Source organism: Amblyraja radiata, chromosome 1, assembly GCF_010909765.2.
Source record: "Amblyraja radiata isolate CabotCenter1 chromosome 1, sAmbRad1.1.pri, whole genome shotgun sequence".
In the NCBI taxonomy this organism is placed as follows: Eukaryota; Metazoa; Chordata; class Chondrichthyes; order Rajiformes; family Rajidae; genus Amblyraja; species Amblyraja radiata.
Genome location: NC_045956.1, coordinates 155,306,909 through 155,324,962, shown reverse-complemented (window position 1 = coordinate 155,324,962; position 18,054 = coordinate 155,306,909). Strand labels below are relative to the sequence as shown.

The window sequence follows — 18,054 nt, the reverse complement described above, 5'->3', positions numbered from 1 at the left end:
CCGTAAGTTTATGTAGAGCAGACAACAGAAATTGCTAAACGTGTACTGGAACAATAATATAAAGTTAGAAAAGAGTGACCAAAAGTATCAGAGGTAGATATGCTGAGAATTGGACAAAGTCAGATGATATAATGGATGATGTCATGATACATGGATAGGGAAGGTCTAGAGGGATATGGGCCAAATATGGGCAGGTGGGACTAATGTAGATGGGTCATTTTAGTCAGCATAAGCAAGTTGGGCCAAAGGACCTGTTTCCATGCTATATTACTCCAAATTATGGAGGTTAAAATAGAGAAAGTACCATGTGTGATCCAAAGTTCACCTCAGTTAAATATGGCAATAGTTTGGGAATAATCTGATTGAGTTTCAGACAACTGCTAGGGAGAAAGATGGGACTAGTAGCCATGGAATATTCAGACTAGTCAAGCATGTCCTCGGCTTAGTCCGAAAATGTAGTTGTAAGAACTTGCTGCTTATCCCATACTGGATGCCTGATCAAAAAAAGGAGGTGATGAGATATAGTTAGGCACCATTATTCTGCATGCTGTATGTCTCTGGGGTTTGAAGTACACTTTAGCCAGAAAAATCAAAGCCACATGAAGTTCTCTTGTTGCAATTGTCTCGATAAACATGTGACCATGTCAGTATGTTCCCAACCAGTTGAACAACAGTGGAAAAGCATACCTATAGGTGAAGGATGACCATGTCAAAGCCATGCAGTGGGGTTGAGGAGGATAAGAAATTATTGATTCAATCTGTAGCAATCAAAACAATGTCATCAGTGATATTGATAAGAGCCAATATGGCATCGTGGCAAACCAAGACCAGTATCGGAGTGAACATGCTAAGAACAGTCTGATGAAAACAAAAATCAAAGAAATGGATTTGCTAAATATGTGAAATGAAATGAAATGAAAACAAACATTTTGGAAATACACGGGTCAGGCTGCATTTGTGAAAAGCAAAATAGTTAACGTTTCAGTTCCAAGACCTTTCATAAGAATTGAGAAAATGAAAAAAAAAAGTCATTTAGGAAACAGAGAAAACGTGGAAGAGGGATTAGTTGAAGAAAGGTAAAAACTCTGAAATGGTGATATTCGGCACAGTTTGTGATAATTAAGGTACATTAAGTTACATTAAGTTTAGAAAAACATTTGTCTGTGTAATGTGTGAATGTGTTAATGTTTTGAACATGCCCAGTGAGTATGTATTTATATATTGCTCTGTTACTATGAATCAATGCAAGTTTGAACAACAGCACTGTCACTTCCATCTGGGCAGGTCGCAACCTTCCTGACTCGATTGAATTTTCTAACTTCAAATAATTCATTCTTTCTCTCTGTTATGACAGAACTATCCAATTCAGTCTGCCACATTTTTTGACTTAGTTTATATATATATTATATATATATATATATATATATGTATAATATGGAAGTATAGGTGCTGTTGCTCAAACTTGTATTGACCATATAACAGAACAAGAGGACACAGAAAGGCATGAGTGGGATAGGGAATTAAACTGGAAGGTAACGAGAAACTCAGGGTCACTCCTGCAGACTGAACAAGATGTTCCAGGCATAATAACTAAATCTTTGTTTGGTTTCTGCAAGGTACAGTAGGCTACCTAGAAAACTTTGAATGTAGTATACTTAATTGGAAGGAGTGCAAATGATTCACTGCTGAAGACTAATTGTGTCCATGAATTGTGAAAATAGAAGAACTGTGAGAATTGTGGATGTTGTCTACATGGATTTTAGTAAGGAATTTGATAAAGTCCCCATGGTAGGCTGATCAAGAAGATTAACAGTGACGGCCGTATGGATTCAGAAATGGCTTACTGATAGAAGACAGAGAGGACTGTGGTGGAAGGACAATATTCAGACTGGAGGACTGTGACCAGTGGAGTTCCTCAGAGATCTGTGCTGGGAACTCTGCGGTTCGTGATATATAAAAAATGACATGGATGTAATTGTAGACAGGTTAGTTAGTAGGTTTGCAGATGACACCAGGATTGCTGGGGTTGTAGAATGTGAGGAAGGCTGTCAAAGTTTGCAGCAGGATATATATCAGCTGCAGAAATGAGCAGAGAAATGGCAGATGGAGTATAATCCAGGTATAATGGAGCATAAATAGAGCAAGCATGAGTTCCAAAGTTACACTTTGGAAGGTTGAAGTAAGGGGAAAATATACAAATAATGGCCTGACATTTAACAACATTGATGGCCAGAGGGACTTGGGGTTCAAGTCCAGAACTCTTTGTAAGTAGCAACACTAGTCGATAGAGCAAACCAACAGTTGAATTCCTCTTCCATGCTTCTAACATCAAGGTGACTATTCCAGCACAATCTTGACTCGTCTCCATTGTTTCTATCATTCATTAACTTAACATTATCCCAAACTCTGTCGTCTGCATCCTAATGCAGGCTAGTTGTTGTTCACCACCATTCGGACATCTACCGAATCTCCCAACTTCTCAAATTACCTCATGATCTCATTGATACTTAATCCTTTAATGTCTTCCAACTCCATACACTTATGGGATCACTCATCTTCCCAAGTCTTGGCTTTCAAACATCAACTCCGACATTAATCATTCCAACATTGCTATCTGCACCAAGACCAGACCGCCTAGAATTCTATCCCTAAACATTGCTGCCTCTCCGTCACTAGTTTTACCTCTTTTAAGGTTCTCCTTGAAACCCTATCATTTTGATTAAGTATTTCGCCATCTGTGTCAACATTTTCTCATGAGGTTCAACAGCAAGTTTTGCATTCTCATGCTTCTGTGATGTGTCTTCCCATGTAATTCATCTTAATGCTGTCAATTGGTTTACATTTGAAACGGACATAGAGGCAGGGAACATAAGAACAGAACCTGTAGCAAATATTAACATTTACATTAAAAGAATACCAACATAAGCATCCACAACAAACATCTAATAACAGAGCAGAGGTGAGGAATAGGTGAATGCTCAACATCAAACAATTCAACTACCAGACAAGGACAGAAATTGAGTATATTCAGAAAGTCAGCATAAACTTTAAAGACTTGCTTATGACCTTGCAACTCCCTTCACCACATTCATTAAGTTATATTAACACCTATTCCAAAGTGAAAAATTGAATCCACCACCCCTACCGTTACAATATTGCAGTGGAAAAGAACAAGTGCTGTGAGCAGTACATTAATGACGGTTTGTAGCACCACTGCGGTGACATTCACAGAAGTGCATAGTTACTTACTGACTTCCAGGAAGAGCAACAGCTCAGGCTGAACAGAAGAGCTGAAACAAGGTGAGATCAAAAGACAAACTGCAAACAGTGTAAATGGGAAGTGAATACCAGAAAATGCACAGCATGTCTATTAAGTATGTGAAAGATAAAAGTGGGTCAGTAACTGCTGTGGATCTCAGCAGACAAAAGATTCCCATGCGAAACTGGATCATTTTCAGTTACTCAATGTCCCACTGTTGATTTCAAGCCTTCACCTGGGTGCAGACTAAAGTGTTTTATAACTTATTTTACAGTACCTAGTTTTCTAGTCAGCAACTGAGAAAATTATTTTCAGTGATGCTTATAATTGAAGGAAAATAATAGTGGGAGAGTAACTGTGCTAATCCTCTTTTCCAAAGAAAGTCTTAAAAATACAGATCAATTTTCTGCACAAAAGTTGTAGACACTGACAGTTAGTCTTTCAACACTCATTCTCAAAAATATTAAGGGGGAATGAAATGATTTCCCCCTCTTCTGTTTGTGGATTCCAAAGCTCCATTGGTTGGGAAAATAATATACTACTTTGCTACTAACATGAGCTGCCCAAAGACAGACACACTCCATATTTACCCAACTTTTTAAAAACAGAGCAATGGAGGCTTGACTAACACTGAATATGAATGCACTAAAAATCCATAAAAGCTCCAGGATGGATGGTTAAGTGGCAAATTCACTTTTACATCAATAAGCACAAAGTGAATCAAATGTAATAAAAAGGAGTACAGTTACAAACAAACAATTAACAGCAACATCATTGGACAACAAGATTAAACTGCTAACAAAGCAACATGGGATTTCTTTCCAGAAATACAGCGTTCAGAAGTAATGAAAGAAAGTTAAATTGAGGAGGAATTTCTTTAGTCAGAGGGTGGAGACCTTTGCTCTTTAATCGGACTTTACCCTGCACTAAATATTATTCCTTATGTATAGTCTTTTCGCTGACTGGATAGCACGCAACAAAAAACGCTTTTCACTGTACCTCGGAACATGTGACAATAATAAATTAAACTAAGAAACATGGCCATAGAAAATATACCAAAGGAAGTAGGAGAGCAACATGAAATATTAATGCTGGCTCTGACTAGGTGGGTGAATTTCTATGCTGCATGATCTACATTAAAATAGAGAGAGGAATATAATTATTTTGACCAAAAGCCACTGGTTTAAGACAAGGCAAAACAAAACCGTAAAATACGGAAAAAAACACCATGAAATAGTAAATATCAGTGTTAACATGTAACTGATGGGAATCTATTGAAGGAATGTGAGTTCAGGCAGTTATTAGATGTGTGAAGTAGCTGTGCTTGGACATATTTTTATTTAGAAGCAGCTTTTCAGTTCGGCCGATATTCCTCTCAACATTTCCTGTCCATGGACTGGTCCGAGTGTCGTAAATGTTGTCATTGCACTTTTCTGTGGCAGTTCATTCCATGTACCCACCACTCTCTGTGTGGAAAAACACTCAGGTTTTTATTGAATCTTTTGCACCTTCTCGCCTTAAATCTATGCCCTTTAGTTTCATATTCCTCTATCTGGGGAAAAAGACAGTGATCATATATATATGTGTGTGTGTGTGTGCGCATGTATCTATATACATATATGATCACTGTCTTTTGATAGATATATATATATATAATGTTTTAGTATAGGTCTCCCCCTCAACCTTGAATGAAAAAAGCCTGAGCTATCCAGCCACTCCTTCTAACTCAAGCCCTTGAGTGAAAGCAACAATCTTGTGAATCTTTTCTGCACCCTTTCCAGCTTAATGACATCCTTCTAAAAGCTAGGCAAGCAGAACTCTGTGGTACTCCACATATGGTCTCACCAAAGCCTAGTAAAGTTGCAACATGGCATCCAAATTCCTGTATCCAATGCCCTGACCAATGAAGCCAAGCATGCTAAATACCTTCTTCCCCAACCTGTTTATCTGAGTTTCCACTGGATAAATCACAATTTAAAATGGGACAAAAATATTATTGATGTTTCAGGTTGATAAACTTTCAAGAGTTCTGAATAGACAACAAATCATCAATAACAGAAGGTCATTGTCCTGAAATAATAATTCTGTTTCTATCGGCCAGCAAATAATTTCATATCTTATTTCAGATTTCCAGCATCTGCAATACCTTACGTTTTATGATAATGGTCCTCACCTTTGACACCTACTGTAAACTCTAACCATTGCATTTCTGTCGATACTAATTACGTCTATTTGCAATAGATTACCTAAAATATTTCCCAGTTCTATTTGGTCCCAAATGGAATGTCCAAACCAAAATATCCATCAAACAAGCCATCTATCTCGTGTGCCATCGCCTTCTAAAGACAATGTGCATAACAAAGGCCCCCAATTTCAAGTTTCATTAAACTGAATAATAATTCTTGTACACGGCACAACTCAAAATTCTTAACACGGCTTCTCATAAGGACACATACTCAGCCCCTTACTATACTCCCTATACATTGACGGTTGTGCAGCCTAATTTTTTGTCATTCTATTAATAAGTTTGCGGATGACACATCCATAGTGGGCCAGATCACAACAATGACAAGAAGTTGGTAAGAGTAATTGAAGACATGCTGAATGTCCTTAACCTTTTGAGGAAGTAAAGGCATAGATTTGCTTTATTGGCCATAGCATCAACTTGTTTGGACCAGGACAAAATACGTGATATTTATGCCAAGGAACTTGAAGCTCTTGGTCATCACTTCATCATCATTGATGCAGACTAGGGCATGCACACCACCTTGCTTCCTGACGTCAATGACCAACTTCTTCATTGTGCTGATGTTGAGGGAGTGGTTGTTGTCTAAACACCATACTACTAAACCTCTCTGTCACCTTCTTGTACTCTGTCTTGTCATTTTATATGGATACCAAAACACCAATGTTGAGAATTACTGTGGAGCTTTTAGAAGTGGCTTTTATACACATGGTCTTCTGAAGATACAGACTGAGATAGGTGGCTTGTTTTATGGGGATTTTGGTTTGGACGTTCCATTTGGAACCAAATTGAACTGGGAAATAGTTAAAATAATCTACTATAAAGACATAAATGGTAGGGACAGAAATGCAATGAGGGTTGGTTTATGGTAGGTGTTAAAGGTGAGGACTATATAACATAGCATACTGCAGAGGATGTTGTACAGCTGTCATAACCTGGGGAGAAAGTTTACAAGCAAAATGGCTTCCTTCTATTCAGATTTATTTTGTATTATTTATACTGTTCGCAGATCTCCATAGATTCATGATACAATAATTTTTATAAGGAGTTCATAAGGAGGTACTGATAGAATCATAGAGTGATACAGTGTGGAAACAGGCCCTTCGGCCCAACTTGCACTATGTATTATCCATCTACTAATTTTAAACTGTGCTCCTACTAGCTGACAAAATCAATTATTTTCAGGCTGAGGATCGATTGAGAGATTCGATCTGCAAGTCCTGAAGCATTTAATTGCAGTGTTCCTTTAAGAGGCATTTCCCAAATGACGAAAATAATTTAAAAATCCACATAAGTAATTTGTTGAAAATTGCGGGTGGAAAAAAATGGTAAATTAGACTTTCAGTATTTACCATCATAGAATACAATGGTAAAGTTGCAATGAGTCAGTCACAAAGCATTCCCATTACCCCACACTAATTATATCTGGAACATCTCATCACATTCTCACATCAACTCCCTCTCCCCCAGCCCCCAATTCTACCACCCACTTGCCCAGCAGGAGCAATTTACAGTTGTCTGTTACTGTCAATGCACAATTGAAAATTGACTGTAAGTTGAAAATTAGGACAGCTGAATTTTGACTAAGCATGAGAGAATCAAAATATGAAGTTGCTAGAAGTATTATTCATAAACAAATTTGATAATAATGTGCACAATAATTTTGTGGCAATAACATACTACACTATAAAAGGTTTACTGCAATATTTTTTTTCAGTTGCATCAGCATCAATATTGACAAGAAGAGCCATACAATGGAAACAAACCCTCAGCCCACCAAGCCGACACCAACAATCAAGCAATAATCCCATTTCATTCTCACATTCTTGTCAACTCTCCCCAGATTTTATCACTTATCTACACGCAACGGGCATCGTAGTGGCCTATTGACCTACTACTCTACAGATTTTTGGGATGAGGGAGGAAAGCGGAGCACAGAGGAAAGCCCGCATGCGCAGGATGCATGTGCAAACTCTTCAGCCCCGATGGGTTGGACTGGAGCCTATTTCCCTGCTGTCCACTTCCATGAGTCTAAACTCCATGCAGACCTCCAAAGATCGGGATTGAATCTGGCTTGCTGGCATTGTGAAGCAGCAGCACTATGCTGCAGTTCAAGTTACTAGAACATTCGGAGTCAAGGGTGATAGCGTTACACTTGCCACTTTAAAGAACCTCTATAAAATTAACATTTTAAAAGATATAAATATTAGTATTAATAATCTATTTATTCTGGGTTGCCCAAGAGTCACTTGACGGATCGATAGCAAGAGCAATATCATTAGGCAGGGTGTTGTTAAAACATGAAATGCTTTGGTGGAGAGCATGATTTATTTTTGATAAAAGCAAATAATTAATTGAAAGCAAGGAAACTATAGAGCAATGGATCTGAACACAAGAGTGAGACTAGTTTTGGATTTATTTCTGATAAAACAGGCTTGTTCATGTTCTTTTTCAGCCAGAAGGTCCATGGAGAATCCTGCAGCTCTTAAGTTCAGAATGTGTTGGATGTCAGACATGGATTCAACTGACTACTAAGCTGTCCCATAATGTACTGAGCCAAGGAGTTAGTTAAACCCTATTTGGACTCTCAGCTATATGCCACTCAGCGCATGCTTCATTCAAATCACCCTTAAATGAAATTTTTGATAAATTATATAATCTTTGTTATTTCACTGCATTTTTAATTTTAATTAAGAGGTTTAATGTGTTTCTAAATAAATGTAAGTTAATTTAAGTTGTCATAAAGCTGATTTATATTTGAATTAAATTGTTTTATTAATTATCACGTGGCACTCTTTGCTCATCGGATGACAGTTGAAACAAATCCATAGACTTGACAAGTCCTTTAGGAACAGCACTGGTCAGCTGCAAGTTTGTAGAAATGCTATGCCAAACAGATGGTAAAGTCGAAAGTGGCTCAAGTCAAGCACAATCCAACTCAATGCTATATGCAATTACAAGATGCAAAACATGCATTAATTTGCTGCTAAAAAAATCTGTTTGAGTTGCACCTCTATTAATTGACATAATAATCATGTATTGGTCTGAAGAAGGGTCTCGACCCAAAACATCACCTATTCCTTCGCTCCATAGATGCTGCCTCACCCGCTGAGTTTCTCCAGCATTTTTGTCTACCTTCGATTTTTCCAGCATCTGCAGTTCTTTCTTAAACATAATAATCATGTATTGTCATTTTGCTGACTGGTTAGCACGCAACAAAAGCTTTTCACTTTACCTCGATACACGTGACAATAAACTCAACTGATAATCCAAACCTCCATCACCATCATATTACCACTGAGGAATGTAATAATAATAATAATAATAATGGATGGGATTTATATAGCGCCTTTCTAATACTCAAGGCGCTTTACATCGCATTATTCATTCACTCCTCAGTCACACTCGGTGGTGGTAAGCTACTTCTGTAGCCACAGCTGCCCTGGGGCAGACTGACGGAAGCGTGGCTGCCATTCTGCGCCTACGGCCCCTCCGACCACCACCAATTACTCACACACATTCACACACATTCACACACAGGCAAAGGTGGGTGAAGTGTCTTGCCCAAGGACACAACGACAGTATGCACTCCAAGCGGGATTCGAACCGGCTACCTTCCGGTCGCCAGCCGAACACTTAGCCCATTGTGCCATCTGTCGTCCCAATGTAGACCACAACAGCCATTTACCAAGGCTAACATATCAACATCACATTAACTAGAAAGTCCATCACAACATGGATAGGACAGGTTTACAGGAAAATGGGCAAAATGCAGGCAGGTGTGATTAGTGTAGATGGGGCATCCTGGTCAGCATGGGCAAATTGGGCTGAAGGGCCTGTTTCTGTGTGGGTGACACTATGACTACTACCACAAAGGCAGGAATGCCATGGAAACATTAATAACACCTTTCTGATTTGGATATATAATGCAGTGTTTTTATTGTCATTCGTTTAGTAAGCTGAAAATCCAGACTTGTATTATTACAGAATCAACATCACTATTAAGAATTGCATGAGTTCAAAAAAGTCAATCGTCACGCAAGTCATTGTAACATACAAGGCAACTACTTGGCTCATCCAATCGACATTGGCTTTCAGAGCAATCCTATCAATTCAAATGTCACAGAGGTCTCCATGGATTAGTGTCACAGAGGTCTCCATGGATTAATTATTGCTTTTGTTTCAGACCAAGTCAGAAGTTTTCACAACACGAAATGTGGTGCTTGTCATGCCAAGACATCTCAAACTTGACAAGGAATGGGCACAATTGTAAGGCTTTGCACGACCACCGCTGTATCTCTCATGGTTCTCTTCCCACTGAATTAAAGGGCATTATAAATTCACGACTGCATTCACTGTCCCAGCACAGCCTACGTCCAGCTGCGGGAGAAAGAATTCAAAGATCAAGAACTCACACCTGCCACTGAACTGAGCTCATGATCTAAAGAACAACTAACCATATGTTACCTGTTTCTGCTTCAGGGCATTGGAAATCCTCAAGCAGATACCTCAAGATACCGAAGCAGTACCACCAATACTGCGTAGGAAGGAACTGCAGATGCTGGCTCAAGCCGAAGAAAGACACAAAACACTGGAGTAACTCGGCAGGCCAGGCAGCATCGCTGGAGAGAAGGAATCTGCGGCGTTTCGGGTCGAGACTGCAAAACTCGTTAAATCCAGTGGCAGAATACGTGAAATGGTGACAGAATTCTAACAAAGAACTTTCAGCCTGAAACATTAATTCTGTTACTTTTCCCAGAGATGTGGCAAGGCCTGCTGAGTGTTCCAGCACTTTCTGTTTTTATTTTAGATTTGCAGCTTTTTAGATTTTAATAAATCAATGACTGTGACCATCTCAGTCTAACATACTTAGCATCAAGGCCCGGATCTTGCTCCATCAGGTGGGCCGCAATGTTTAGTTTAGTTTAGTTTAGAGATACAGCATGGAAACAGTCTCTTTGGCCCACCGGGTCTGTGCTGACCAGCGATCCCCGCAGATTAACACCATCCTACACACACTAGGGACAATTTTTACATTTACCAAGCTAATTGACCTACATACCTGTACATCTTTGGAGTGCGGGAAGAAACCAAAGATCTCGGAGAAAACTCACAAAGGTTACGGGGAGAACGTACAAACTCCATACAGACAGCACCCGTAGCCGGGATTGAACCTGGGTCCCCAGCGCTACAAGCGCTGTAAGGCAACAACTCTACCACTGCGCCACCGTGCCGTCATGTTCATATGTCCAGAACCACAATTTTGAAATAAGCACTTAAAGGATGTTTTAAAATATATAATATATTCACTGGTCCTGGCCATATCAAATAGAGGAGCACCCAAAAAGGCAATGAGCACCTCCATGATAAAGCACTGCCAGGTATCCCGCCACATCTTGGCAGTTTGCAGATCCCATAAAGGAACCTTCAATCATCTCAGAACCCACAAATTTAGAATAGAAACAAGTCATCCTTGACCCCATGGGTCTCCCTATCTACATATTTCCATGAGAAAGTCCAAGGGGATGAGGACAACTGAGTCTGAAGAAGGGTCCCCACCCAAAATGTCACCCAATTCTTCTTTCCAAAGATGCTGCCTGTACCGTGGAGTTACTCCAGCATTTTGTGTCGATCTTTAGTGTAAACCAGCATCTGCCATTTCTTCCTACACATGAGGACAACTATTTACACATTTACCTCATGACAGGGAAACCACAGTAACAAGCCTCTCCCTGTGTTATCACTCTACTAATAAATCTTTATTTTATGCCACTTTTAGTGCAACAAATTCCAGTCAATGGAGGAGTTCACACAAAGCTGAGTCTGTGATCATGCAACTTTCATATTGTGCATTGCCTGACAAGTGTATACCATGTACCAAATGATTGCCTTTTTCGTTTACTGTATATCAACAGCTCTCTCCATCACATGCTATGATGTGCGATATAGTTACAATGCATACATTTCATAAGTTCATAATGGATTGGCAATAGAGTTAATGATACAGGAATGTTAACAGAATCTTTCCACTATCCCACATCAGAGAACACGGGAAACCAGATTATCAATCTTATTGGAGTTTTGGTCTTGTGTCTAGATGTTTTACGTCAGAAGTCAGGAACTTTTTATTATGATGTATTCAAATCATTAGTTTATGATAACCATCAAAAGATCCACTGATTCAAAGATCCACTATACAATAGATATATTCTGACATGCTTTGGATTTACATTAAACCTTTTCCACAATTCTGCTGCAGGCTCAAAGTAAAGAGAAGGTTAACAATGTTTCCAATGTCGACATTTCAATTGGACAGAAACATAACCTGGCTTTGATCAATGAAAATTGTATTGCCCATAAACATTAGAACAGCATAAATAAATGCATTAACAAAATAATGTTTACAATAGGACAATACTGGATGTAACTAAAAACTAAGAAAATTATCTAATTCCATTTTTAATTAGCAAACACATCCTCAATATAACGTATTATTTATACTTTTACACTGCTGAATAAATAGGAACTGAAACATCTACAGAGAAATCTCTGGTGTAACAGGGACTATGTTGAGTGTGTTTTTTTCTCCGATTTCATTAAAGCTATTTATTTTTATTGTTCTTTTCCTTTGTACATTATATCCATGTGATATTTACAATAATAACAGGTAGATAAATAGGAGAAAAAAGCAGATAATTGACCAGCAGACACAGAAGTACTGAATCCCCTCAAATGTAGAAATGGCCGAGTTTGAAATGTTGTTTCCATCAACATGCTCAATTCATTTTGCACAGCAAGGTTTACCAATTTGGGAATAATCAGCTGAATGGACCAGAGCGGTAAGAGTGGAGTTCTCCACTGATCGGTGGGGATTAGTGCGGAGGGAGGAAGAAGGGTTTGTTACGAAAGCAGATTGCTTAAGCGACTAACTCTACCCCAATCGCAAAAGCTGGGTTCATGGTGATCACGCTATCCACAGTATCCTGTCATTTTTTCGCTCATCGCCACCCCCCACATCAAAGAAATAGAAATACAATGATTGCAAAAATAAAAGGAGAAAATCTGGAAATGTCGAATGTATCTGGAATGAAGATTGATACCAATTCCTGCAAGGGTTAAAATAACTATTCCTGCCTTTGTGGGGGAGGATGGGAGGGAAGCGGAGACATGAATCATTCTTAGTGATTCAAGTGTTTCCATGACATCAATGGGCACCCTTCCAGCACTCCAGTGAAGGCAAAACCGAAAAGGTACCAAAGAGTTACTGAAGGCAGTAGGCTATAAAGAAAGCTTTCATTAAAACCCGAACCCCTCTAAATGATCCTCATCTCAGTCGCAGGGCTTCCTCACTAACATTTACACCCACTCAAATTTTGGTTGGAATTTGCATGCACTAAAAATGCAACTGTCTCGACAAACAATCTGATTCAAAACCATCCATGTTGTTGCCAGATTTCATCATTAACTTTCAAAACTATATTGCATTGCACTGCGTGACTGTATTTTCAGTTATGAATTCTGCGCTTGTGTGCCACAATCAAATTATTCGAATTTACACACTCGCAACAATGTTACATTTTTCCTTTCTTTCCCACGACCAGCCACATCTTCCCATCTCCACCCCTTTTCACTTTCCATCGAGACCACTTCATCCGTAACTCCTTGGTTCACTTATCCCTCCCCAGGTAGTTTCCCCTGCAACTGCAAGAAATGCAACACCTCCCTCACATCCATCCAGGGATCCCAGCGGTCCTCCCAATGAGCAGAGGTTCACATATATCTCCTCCAATACCGTCCACTGCATTTGGTGCTCACAATGTAGCCCACCTCCCCCCCCCCCCCTCCCCCCACCCTTTACATCAGCGAGACCAAGCATATACTAAGTAACGATTTCACCGAATACTTGCACTCGGCCTGCCTAGGCCTTCTGGATCTCCTGGCTTACTAACCATTTTAACACCCCTGCCCATTCCCATACTGACCTTTCTTGTCCTGGGCCTCCTCCATTGCCACATATAACCTGGAGGAACAGTATCTTATTCTGCTTGGGTAGCTTACCTACACAACAGCATGAACATTGCCCCACCCACCCCCTCCCATCTGTATTCAGTTATCACTTTGTCCTGCACCCATCTCGGTTTCCAGCTTCACTCCAGTGCTACAATCGGTCTGAAGAAGTGTCCTGACCTGAGAAGCTGCCTGACCAGCTAAGTTACTCCAGCAATTTGTGTTTCTTTCTTAAACTTAGCTTTAGTCTTGTGCTCATGAAAATGACAGCTTTGTTCCACAAATTTGAATAAGGAAAGACTGTACAATGCTATAGATTGCAGAGTAGATTTTTGTTTTTAAATTTCCCTCAATCCATTACGGCTTTTCAGAATACAAACTCTTCTATCTCTCCATCATGGCACTGAATATTTTCGTCTACATGGGCAGGGTCTTTGTGTCAACGACAGCTCTTGCCAATGCACTACAGCAACTAATGAGCCTCGTTGTAAAGCACTTCATGCCATCTGTCCTAACCTTGTTCTTCAAAACATTAAACCTCTTCTTCCTTTCCTGCAATTCTGAAAGAATAGCTCTAGGATTTGCATAACCAAGATATTCTATGCAAAGACATTTTTTATGACTTTCAACATTCCAGCCTTTCTGGCTCTTCTGTCGAACTCATTCTTCCAGCTCACTGTTTGAGTCTCACTATTTTCCTCCATACTTGATCCATGCTGTAAAAGGTTCTCCAAAATGGCAGAGACAACTCTCTAACTGCAGCCTAACCAGAACCACACTAAGAGTTTTATGTATTTAACACATTCAACTTGACAATACGGCTTGCATTCCTGCATAGTACTGTATGCAACTGACTTGTCCTATTTGGACATGCAATGCAACAAGTCACCTAACATTGTTTGGTCTGTTTTAAGGCTACAGTGCTCACCAAATGGTCCTCCGGGCTCTTCATTGGTAATAACTGAAGCAGGTACAGTTTATCAATGGCATACTGAGTACACAGCATAAGTAGCATACCTCACAACTCCTCAAAACCTTTTAAGGCTTTGCAATTTTCAGTTAAAGAGTCTGATGGAATTCCTGCCATCTTTCTAGATAGGGGGAACTGCGGGAATGTGACGAATAAACTTGACTTGACTTGACCCTCAAAAATATCAGGGACAGAGCAGCACATTTGATCAGCATTCTTTATCAATGTACCCTAATTACAGCTTTTATCTCCAGATCACCCAGCAAATGTCATGCACATTTTGTTATGATGGGACCTATTTGAGATAGATTTTTTAAAACGTAATTGAATCATCCCATAGGCAATAGCTAACACACCTATAGTACTGCATTCCTCACCTTATGCAGCAGACATAACAGGATCACATATATTCAGAGGGTTCCCACTTCATACAAAGCAGGAAAAGAGGAGGGCAGTTAGCATTTATTATAATTAACTGGAAAAAAAATGCACATGTTGAAAGATTGTTTAGTATTTAAATACTGAAAATTTAAATTCTTGACGTATCTTCACAGACTTTATATCAAAATGTAATTGGTTTGCAGCAGGGATTTGTTTTTCTCTGGTATTTACAAGTTGAGTATATTTTACTTCACCTTGGAATGGGGATAGAACCTATCTTTGGGTGGTCTACTTCAAAGTTCCAGGATTAAATGATCCCTTCTCTTTCCATGGCATCATATGTGCTTTATATGCCTGGCTTTATTTTTAAGTAAACATAGTTTATTTCCTTTGTTCACTTTATGGATCGATCTGGCTTGAGATCAGTTGCCAACTCTATCACTGCCACCCTAACTTGCCATGAAGAGCAGTCAAGCAGAGAAGTTCTATTAGTAGCAGGTGCAAGAACATGGGAGGGGCAGGGGAAATGACTGAAGTTAAAAAAAATACTCTGCAGCCAATATCTCAGAGGTTTAACCACACCACATTGACTAGACCCAGTTATTCCATTAAAATACTAACAGGGCTGAAAGTGGGACCCAATTGTAATCTTTATTGTAAACATTTGTGTTTTGTTGGCAACTGGCCACAGATTTTCTGCATTTCCAACTGTTGGATATTAATTGTCATAATATAAATTTTCTTTATATTTTATACTATTAGAAATAAGCTAACAATTAGAACATAATTCTTAATTACATTTTTCTGCATATATGCTATTAAAATAACTTTGCTTAATGTGAACAATCAATTGTGTCCTGTTATACCTCCAGGTTAGATTGCAGGGTCACCCTGAGTTATAAACAATGTTATACTAGTCCAGATAAACCTACATCTGACTAAGTCATTTCATAGCTTCATCGAGTCATACAGTGGGGAAACACGCCCTTCAGCCTAACATGTCCTTGCCGACCAACATGCCCCATCTACAAGTCCCACCTGTCTGCATTTGGCACATATCCATTTGGATATCCATATTGGGTCCAAATGTTTTTTAAACATTTTAAACATTATGATAGTACCTGCCTCAACTATGTCCTCTGGCAGCCTGCTCCATATACCTACCACCCTTTGTGTGAAAATGTTACCCTTCAGGTTCCTATTCAATGTTTCCGCCGTCACCTTAAACTATGTCCTTTGGTTCTTGATTCCCCTACTTTAGGTCAAAGACTATGTGCATTTACTCTATCTATTTCTCACATGATCTTATACACCTCTATGAGAACACCCTTCATCTTCGTGTATTCCAAGGAAAAGCTGATCTGCACCCTTTCCAGCTTAACAACTTCTTTCCTTTAACTGAACACAATACTCCAAATGTGGCCTCACCAATGTCGTACCACTGTAACTTAACATCACAACTTCTGTACTTAATACTCTGACTGATGAAGGCCAATCTGCCGTAGGCCTTCTTGACCATCCTATCTACCACTAGTCATGGGCCCCCTCTGATTCCTACTATGAAGCTAATTCTCTATCCAGTTAGCTAGGTCCCCTTGCATCTCATGAAATCTAACCTTCCAGAGCAGCCTACCATGAGGAACCTTGTCAAATGTGTTGCTACTTTTATTCCCAACCATGATTTTTAGCTTGTAAAAAGCAGTAATGGCCGCCTCCTCATCCAAAATAGGTCCAGCGATCCTACAGCGAAGTTTAAAATCCAAACACTTCAAACCTCTTGCCACAATATTGCCTTCAATGTGTCATCATCAGCAGTGCACCGAACCCTTTGCCCATGCTGATTCAACCACTACCACCAAAGGAATGGGGCCCCCTAAGTTGGAGCTGAAAAACGGAAATCAAGAGAGAAGTATCCAAGTTAGAGAGAAACAGAAAGAATGTCAGAACACGACAAATATACCAGCGCAGGTCTGGTTTGAAAGTGAATTGAAGCTCATGGAATGGTGAACAGGGATGCATGTTTATAGCGAGAGTGAGAGACTGGAGAATGGTGTTAACAGACAGTTTGAGAGTTTGACGTCTGTAATGAAGGCTACATGGAGGGGGGCTGGGAAAGCAGGTTGAAGAGGAGGGGAGGAGGTAGTATTTACCGTGGAATTGGCTGGAGCTTCAGGAAAACAGTGCAGCCACGGAGAACATGCATGGGAGATGAAAACACAAGACATTACTTGACTACATTTTGGAACTTTGTTGCCAACAATGATGAAGGAGGACGAACAATTGTCTCAGCAATTACAATCCGTACTTGCCACGGCACAGAAGCAGTGGGCCTGTTTCTACGTTGCACAATTCCTAAGAAACAGGTGCGTATACATGTTATTTCACACATCTACCAAATAACTTCCTTCCGTCCTTATAAAACAACACATTCTCTTATTTTAAAACTTGCAAAGAGTCAAAGTGCTGCTTTTGGGGAAATGCTAAACTCAACCAATAGATCTCACTCACCTGCACAAATTTCACTTCAAGAATGTTAACCATAGTTACATCATTGCAACTTGCATTTGGAATCTTGTACATATATTTCACAAATCAATATTGCAACTGAGTAGTTTACCTCTTCTTTCAGATGTTCACACAACTGCTGTAAATTCTCAATGTTATTTCTCTTTTAATCTCCTAAAAATGTGCTATTACACTTTATGTTTTTGAATCTTAATATACAATGTCTGGAAAAAAACGTTTTATATATTTAATTGAACCCTTTCCTTCTTGGACACAACATTTCAGTGGGATATAACCAAATACATGGTATAACACTAAAGAATTACACTCCTTTCAATTCAATGTAGACAATTGTGTATACTGATCAATGCTGACAGGATCTGATCAACTAATTAGCACTAATTATGCAGTATAATAGGAACAGCATAATATTCTTGTCGTTTCATGGAATTTACAGAAACTGGCTTCTCCCCAACTGCGTAACAACAGCCATTATACCCTGCTTTCCTTTCATTCTCCTATTTTCATTTTACATTCCTCTTCCCTCACATATGCCTCGGCTCTCCTTTTAGATATAGCACAGAACAGTCGTGTGTTCAACCTTCTCGCAAACTTATGTTAAAGAAAACTACTGCTACATTCCTGATACATTGATCTGATCACTATATAACCTTGCTCTAAACTCAG

General features: G+C 39.3%; 1 protein-coding gene across 10 annotated transcripts in view; it reads right to left on the bottom strand.

Moving 5' to 3' along the window:
- tcf4 (transcription factor 4) overlaps nucleotides 1-18,054 on the bottom strand; it is a 617,800-nt gene that overhangs the window by 317,491 nt on the left and 282,255 nt on the right. The gene's annotated exons all lie outside the window — the stretch shown is intronic.